Raw genomic sequence first — 8931 nt, 5'->3', positions numbered from 1 at the left:
CCATTTTTTTTGGTTTTTGGTATAAACGTTTGATTTTACCCAACTCAAGAAGGATGCAATCTTTTTATCATGAGGATCGCGATTTATCTTTCAGTGTGCGCTGTTACCAAAATGACCCGCTTTACAAGAAACTGCTCCTGCGATTTATTTAAATGATTAAAGATTACACATGATATTTACTATCCATAATTACAAGATAAAGTTTTATATCATTTATTAATAATCTATTTTTAAATTATGTTATCATATGAAAAACCAAACTAAAGTGAGAGTAGGAATTCGAGAAAATATTAAAATTTGATGGAGAATACAATCATTGTAGGTGTTATAAAAAGCTATAGTATTTATTTTGTAAAACGATCCTTCAATGTTTCCCTTCATTTCATGCTAATTGTTTCTTTTACTCATAATAGACTATAAGCACAGAATCATAGGAGTACTTGAAGCTGGTTTACAACATTATGTCGTATGTCTGAGCTGCAAATTTGAACTGTTTCATCAAATTTGAGTATTGTCTTTAGGGAAAATCGGTAAACACACTCAAAATAGACTTTCATTGGAAGCTCCGTTTATAGCGTTTTTCAGATGCAGCTTCATTTTTTTTGCACATGGTTGAAGGTGCGATTTGATGACATGTTAAATATATAATTTAATGTATAGTGAAGATTAACAATCGAATATGTTCTAATCTAAATAAAACAAAAGCATTCAAATTTATTCTGATTGACTTTATTGGCTTTCCTCCTTTTCCGAAATTTAAATTTAAAAACGTTTTTTTTTTGTTTTCACATTGTTTTAAAACAAGCTTTTACAATTGTTTGATGCTTTCATATTCTGTATTGCAAAAAAAAAATCCTCTACGTGTGACATGGAGCAGGAACGGTTTATTTTTTAGAAGCACATGATCATATGACCCTTATTTTTTTGTTTTGGTTCATTTTCTCCGGTGCATTTTTTTGTTAATGTCTTGTAAACTGTCTTTTCAATTTTTGCCATTGTTATATGTCAGTTTGTCATCGATTTGTGGGTTTGATATCTCCTGCCTCTATTTTATACCTATGAATAACGTTCTAATTTATGGATTTAAAAATATATTAAAGGACCATGTACGAAAATGCCCGTTTTTTGCCCCCCCCCCCCCCCTTTCCATTTTTTCATTTTTCAAATTTTGTTTTTGGAAAGCTACTTATCACCTGACCTATTCCCTTTGAATTGAAGTTTGTTTGGACGAACTTCAAAACCATTGATTGCCGAAAATGGGTGAGGTGAGGGGTTAAAAGGAAGGAAAAAATTACGATTTTTGGCCATTGTTTCTTAAAATTTAATATCGTGCGCCTACGTGACCCAGAGAAAATTATGGCGATTAGACAGTAAAAATAGTTATCATGACATTAATTCGAAAAAAAAAAATTTTTCTGAGTCACGTTGATGCAGGCACTTAAAAACTTAAAATAAGTTGTACCGAACAACTGAAAAGAGAATAATACTTACAATATTTGAATAATAACAGGAAGTTTACCCCCCTCATCTCATCCAGTTGCAAAAAATAGTTGATTTGAAGTTCATCCAAACAAACTTCAAACCTCAGGGAATATTTTCATATAATAAGTAGCTTTCCAAAACAGAATTCGAAAAATGAGAAAATAGGGGAGTCAATTGTAAATCCTATTTTTTTTAACACATGAATGCATAATACAGTTGTAAATAAACCTTTTTGTTTTTAAATTATATCACATTATAAAATTAAATATCTATAAGAAAAAACATTGAAATGTATAATGACAATCAACAGTGTCATTAAATTTGCACTCTTGTTTTCTCTTAATGTTTAAGGCAACAGTACATACAATAATGGATTATCAAAAGAACTGTGACATAACCCTTTTATCAAAGACATCGATCAATTGATTGTTATTGGTAATTTTGACTGTATCTGGGTTATCACTTTTATTATTATGGCTCATTACGTTATCAAGATTATTCAACACATGTTGTTGTATACCGGTTTGTTGTATTATCTCTGAAATGAGTGTTTTGATGAGATTAAAACTAACTAAAATATTTTAATGATATGTTAATAATACTGACATGTTATATCATTTTGTTTAAATTATTTCTCCGGAGTGTAAATACCATCATTGAAAACGAAAATATAGTTTTTAAATTAGAATTGAATTAGACTGTGTCCTACAAGATACAACACAAAATCATAAACACGCATACATAGATGTAAGAAGATGTGATATAAGTGCCAATGAGACAACTGTTCATATAAGACACAATTTGTAAAAGTATATTATTATAGGTAAAAGTACGGTTTTCAACTCGGAGCCTTGGCTCACACAGAACAGCAGACTAAAAAGGGCCCTGAAAATGACTAGTGTAAAATCGTTGAAACAGGAAAATCATTTTATATATATAAAAAAAAGAAGAAATGAGAACCACGTATGAATCACATAAAAAAAACCGCTGAACATCAGGTTTTAGACTTAGGACATGTGCAAACAACTGCAATAGGTTTAAATAAAGGCAACAGTAGTATACTGCTGTTCAAAACTCATAAATCTATGGACAAAAAACAAAATCGGGGTAACAAACTAAAACTGAGGGAAACGCATTAAATATTAGAGAACAACGACACAACATTAAAATGTAACACACACAGTAACGGACTAATCATTAGACAAAATCCGATGAGAATAACCAATATAACATCAAAACTAAATACATGAATTTGGGATAGACAAGTACTGTGACACGTCTTATAGTAATGTGAATTCACACTCAAATATAGGAGAAAACAAACGAAACAACGGAAACACAACGTAAAAATGTCACACACACAGAAACGAACTATGATATAACAATGACCATTTTCCTGACTTGGTACAGGACATTTTTAAAGAAAAAAATGGTGGGTTGAACCTGGTTTTGTGGCATGCCAAACCTCACACTTTGATGGCATTGTTAAATATAACATTAAAATGACAACATAATAATACAGGACTACAATACAAATAAATAGCAGAACGTATTAGGCAAAGAAACACATGAATAATAGATAACAAAAGGCATCAGGTTTTAAATTAATACGTCAAAAACGCGCCTAACGCTTAACGAACCTTGGCTCTTACCCGAAACGATAGTGTAAAATCACAACAGAGAAAGACACACTATAGAATATCAATTGTAATGGCTTCACTTAATTGAGTGACATATCAGGGATGGGGTTGATTACTTTTAAATGTAATCGATTAAATTACAACTATTTTGCTAATAAAGTGTAATCGATTACATTTCAATTACACCCTATTTCATATGTTATCGATTACATTAGATTACTTTTCTTTGAAGTAATCATGATTACCTTAGATTACTTATGATTACATTGTATATTGCAATTTCAAATAATTTTTTTTATAACTTTTTATCCTCACCAAAATGCTAAAAGCCTTTATTTATACATCTTATTTAAAAGAATTTATAGACAAGCCCAGTATTACATGTGTAATTTGATAATATAGCTATAGACAAGTGTCCTTTCTCAATGTAAAAGATATAACTTTACTTTTTTTCTACAAATTTTAACCAACTGCCTAATTAACAAAAAACCTTAACAAATAAGGAAAAAATTAATTAAGTATAGTTTTATTGTCTGTTGGGACATAAATGACACTTCCAATAATGTTTTTTACAGGTGTTAATCACTACTTCAATTTTTTTCAACAAACAATAGGTGAGCTTGGGTATTAAAATTTTATTGTCTTAATAACAATATCAATATAAAAGTTAAAAGTGGTTGATAGTCATTATTTGTTTGAAATTTTTTAATAATTGATCTAATTAATGATTAATAGAATTATTGTCAGGTGAGAATACAAATCAGCTTTGTAACTTAGGAAAGTACAAAAAACACAAAACAGCTTTGTAACTTAGGAAAGTATATACATTTCTCTTTAGACTGAGAAACAGTTTATTGTAATAAAATATATTTTGTATTGATGAAACTTCTGACGTCACCTATTGTTTACTATGCATATTGTTTGTAATATTATGCCATATGTATACACTGTACATGTACTTGTTTATATTGAAATTGGAGTTAATATCATAAGTTTTCAATCAAGGAAAAAGAAAATACTTTCAAGGAGAGGCAATTTTCTTTAGTAAACTGTTAACAAAATAAAACACATGGTTATATAAATTTGTGATATAGATGATACAATTTATCACATTAAACAAGGTACCATCATTGTGAATACTTGTTTCATAATTTTTCGTTCAAGCTTTACATTTTCTTATTTTCATCTTGTCTATCAAAAACTATTTTTATATCTATTCAAGATTTGTAATCAGCAAGTAATCATATGAATGCAATCTTAAAAGAGGGAGAAAGATACCAAAGGGACAGTCAAACTCATAAATCTAAAACAAACTGACAACGCCATGGCTAAGTAATCTAAAAGTAATCATGATTACACCTGTTTTTTGCAATGTAATCGATTACATTATGATTACTTGTAATCAGAAATGGCATGATTACTGATTACATAGGATTACACTGCAAAATGTAATCAATTACAGCTGATTACGATTACTGATTACGATTACCCCATGCCTGTGACATATTTACAAAAACAAGTAAATATACACTGAACTATTTTTTTTATCAAATTTCAAATCGTTAGACTGGCGTATGTTATACCCCGAATAGCGCTCATACCAAAAAATTACATTAAAGTCATAGTTTCACTCCGATGGCAAACCTGTATATGATTGTTTCTGTCAAAGATTTCAGAAATATCCAATATTTGTTAGCTAGGGCAGCAAAACTTGAACTTGCATATAAACCGTTAAGATCTTCCACATTCCACGAGAGTGCAATTTTAAAAGCATTACTTACTAAACAAAGTCTCAAACTCTAATTATAACACCAAAGACAATTATATAATCACAGTAGGTAGTAGCGTCCGGATAGGATCGTGGTTTCTCGAGTAATTTGATAGGTTTTTTTTCGAGTATGACAATTTTTTTCGAGTGAAAATGATCAAAAATATAAACAAATTTACTTCTTTAATGACAAGACGTGATAAGAAGCTTGAGTTTAATAAACAAGGTGTATTAGATTTTGAAATAAAAAGATATTATCAATTCGACATCATGTTTCGTAAAAGTTGCAATTTAGCCTTACAATTCTTTTATTCCAGTGAACGGAATAAAGCCATTTTTATACACATACCAATGAAAATGTCGATGAAAATGCATACATGGAAATAAACTCACCATAGAAACCAGTATTAGATTTGGAGTTACGCCAGACGAGCGTTTCGTCTACAAACGACCCATCTATTCCTAGAAAAGCCTTAGTATTGCAAAAATTCAAAGGAGTAGGTCCGGTAAGGGCTGATTTCGGCCTAAATTTTCAAGTTCACCTAACGAAAGATTTCATACACTTTTTAAACACTTAAGTGGCTATTTCAATTAATTCAATTAGTTTATGTGGAAGATTCTAACTGATTAAGTCATTAAAAACGCTCCTATTCAAGCTTAAATATGAAAAATCTATCAAATATGCCAAAAATCATTACTTTTCAGATGGTTTTTGTCAAAAATGAAAGTGGCCGCATCCGTGTTCATCCTCAACCTTTATATATATTATATATTATCATCAAATACAACTTACTTTTCAATATTATGAATGAACACGAATGCGGCCACTTTCATTTAAGACGGAAACCGTCTAAAATTTAACTAAAATGCTAAAATTGTGAAGATTTCAGTAATTTAGCATGACTTAAGGATGCTAGTACCCGATATATGTGAATTGTATTGTCAAAAACAGCCCATATTTATGTAGCAGAAGCATTCTACTTTTCAATAAATATCTTAACGATTACATTTTCACAATTTTCTAATTCTGCTATATTTTGGGGCCAAAAAGGGGTCTTACTGAACCTACTCCTTTGTTTGTAAACAGTTGATTTATAAATATAACCATATCAATGATAATTCATGTCAGCACAGAAGTGCTGACTACTGGGGTGGTAATAGACCTTTTCAACAATTGTCTACACCAACATTTGTGCACGACTACGACAGATAAGATGTGAGGGGTCATCTCAAAAATAAAACTTAAAAATAATTGTTTCGATCACTATTGATTTTATTGCGTGAAGTTTGCTTGATTAGAAATGATACAACTTTCCAACAGAGTTCAAATGACATGGATTTTTTAATTTAGAATGAAGAAAAGGATTAATGTTACGGTAAGCAAAAAAAAAATAAATTAAAGAAAATAATAAAAAAAAAAAACAGCGGTCTCTGATCGACTAAAAAGGAATCAAATATAATGGAGAAATCATTATGTCAAAATATCCCATAATTTACTAAAACTTCTACCGTGTCAAGTACATACAAATTACAAACATTTTAAGGACTTATGTGTGGTCATAGATGAACAAAAATGAATTTACATCGGAAAGGGCAGTCAATTACTTCCCCCAATTCATTGAGGAAATACATCATCGTTAACAATGAAGCGGCGTAGTCCCTCGTTGATAAAAATTGCGATGTGATATTTTCCTTTGATCTTTCAAATCAATATGTTTTGTTTTTGTTTTTACGAAATTGAATACGTACATCGGGTAAAGTTGAGATCGGTTGGAAAACACCAATTCTACCGTGTTTACAAGTGTGTAACTGACGGACGACATTCCAGTAATTATTTTTCAATTCAACGTGAAATAACGTGTAAATACAGGCAATAAGAATATTACATAACAGAGAAATATATTTAATATTTATTTTTTGTTTGATTTATCTTCTGTAGCTATATATAACCGTTCAATCGAATTTATATACGTATAGTGATTAGCAAACCGTCTTTGTATTTGAGACGACTCCTCCATTTTACCTGTAAATTGTGGGTGTCATTAGTCGGTGTCGAGAGTTGTTGAAAAGGTCTATTACCATGGGGGAAATAAAACTCAGCCAGCAGTGGCATCGACCCAGTGGTTGTAAATAAACTCATCATAGATACCAGGATTAAATTTTGTATTTACGCCAGACGCGCGTTTCGTCTATAAAAGACTCATCAGTGACGCTCGAATCCAAAAAAGTTAAAAAGACCAAATAAATTACGAAGCTGAAGAGCTTTGATGACCAAAATTCCTAAAGGTTGTAAAAAAAATAATTTTGTAAACAGTTAGTTAATAGATATGACAATATCAATTATAATTCATGTCAGCAAAGAAGTGCTGACTTCTGGGGTCCTTATTTCCTTAGATGTACAGACACTTTACACAAATTCTTGTTGTTGCATTGAAAACGACATTTTGAGACTGAATTCATTTCTATGTGTTCAGGTTTTTTCGAGAGCAGTCCGGGCTTTTTCGAGTGATTATACAAATTTATTATATCTTAAAATGCATTCATCGGTTTGATATTGGTGTACTTCGATTACTCTTTATTAACAAATATCGGTTATTTGGATATATTGTTGTATGTCACATTTTATAAATTACATGTACAGTATATATACTTGATGTAAACAATCAAATGTAAGCATAGACAATTTAGATTGAGACGTACGTACATATAGTGTGTTAAAGCTGTCGAAATATTCATTTCAGTGTTAACTATATAATTAAGAAATTAAATTCAAATGTTATTGGCAATGGGAATGAAAACTGGTCGGATTTAATTAGTGTCTTCTTTTTTTTATAATTAATGATTTATTTTTGTGTGCAATAACTCACAAGTACAATTATTAAACATTAGGAATGGGTGGGAGGGTAACTAATCGAAAATATATCTAATAATGATTACAAAGTTACTTAAAAGTACTCACTGAACATATACTATAGAAAGTACAGAATTTCGAAATGTTGAAGAAAACGAACTTCGCATATAATTATGCGTTTTTAGAATTAAAAACTATACAATTATCTTTGGTTCAGAATATAAAACAAGATAAATAAAACTTTTATTTTGGCCGAAGATTATTATGATACGACGGTTTCGTTTTCAAAGAAAAAAGGTTCATTCTCTTATGGTTGTGGCTTATTATCTATTTCTTGCATGAATATATATGTCTCTTATCACACTGCACGGAGTGTGATACGAAAATCTGCATTAATTTGCTTTGCTTATCCCGCATCATTAGACGATATTATGCCATTTCCATTTGCTATTCAATAGGTAATTGATGACTTTCAAAGGGTACGACGATGTACATTTCGTTTGCTAAATACTAGACGAACGATTTGCGTAATTTTTAATTTAACACAAAGAAAGTGTTGACCTTAAGACAAATAGGTTTGACGACTTGTGAGATATCGATTGATATCGACTCTTGTTATTTAATTCTACAATTTTACAATATTTTGCCTCTGAAACTACTGGACCAAGTTCATTATAGATAGAGATTACAGGCACATAGACCAAGTTTAGCGACACAGGCTCTTTAGATCCTCTAGTTTGTATGATCTAATCAAATACTATTAACTCGGAAACTCAAATCTTCAATTCATAAAATTGGAAAGGGAGGATATATCAAAAGATATAAACGATTCACCAAAGTTTCGTGCAAATTGGCTATATGGGTTATTTTCCGACCTACTGAAATGGACGGACAACGGTATACCATAATACGTCCGTATAAAAACTCTGGGGTTCACCACGAAAGTAGTAATTGCTGTGACAACAAAAGTACCATGAAATGAAGTTGAAAAGATAATGAGTCCCCTGCACTATGTTCTAAAGACCTTTTTATAAAGGATCGAATAATTTCTAATTTAATACTGGAAAGTTGTTGTAGAACGTTTTTCAAACAGAATTAAATTGAAAAAGGTTAATTTTGATCACCGTAATAATATGTTTTGGTGTTTTTTTTGGGAATATATGAGATTGCCCTTCACTAAATTACAGTTA

The sequence above is a fragment of the Mytilus edulis genome, chromosome 3 (genome assembly GCF_963676685.1).
Source record: "Mytilus edulis chromosome 3, xbMytEdul2.2, whole genome shotgun sequence".
Classification (NCBI taxonomy): domain Eukaryota; kingdom Metazoa; phylum Mollusca; class Bivalvia; order Mytilida; family Mytilidae; genus Mytilus; species Mytilus edulis.
The sequence above is the reverse complement of the archived record's forward strand: the minus strand, read 5'-3'. Positions refer to the sequence as shown.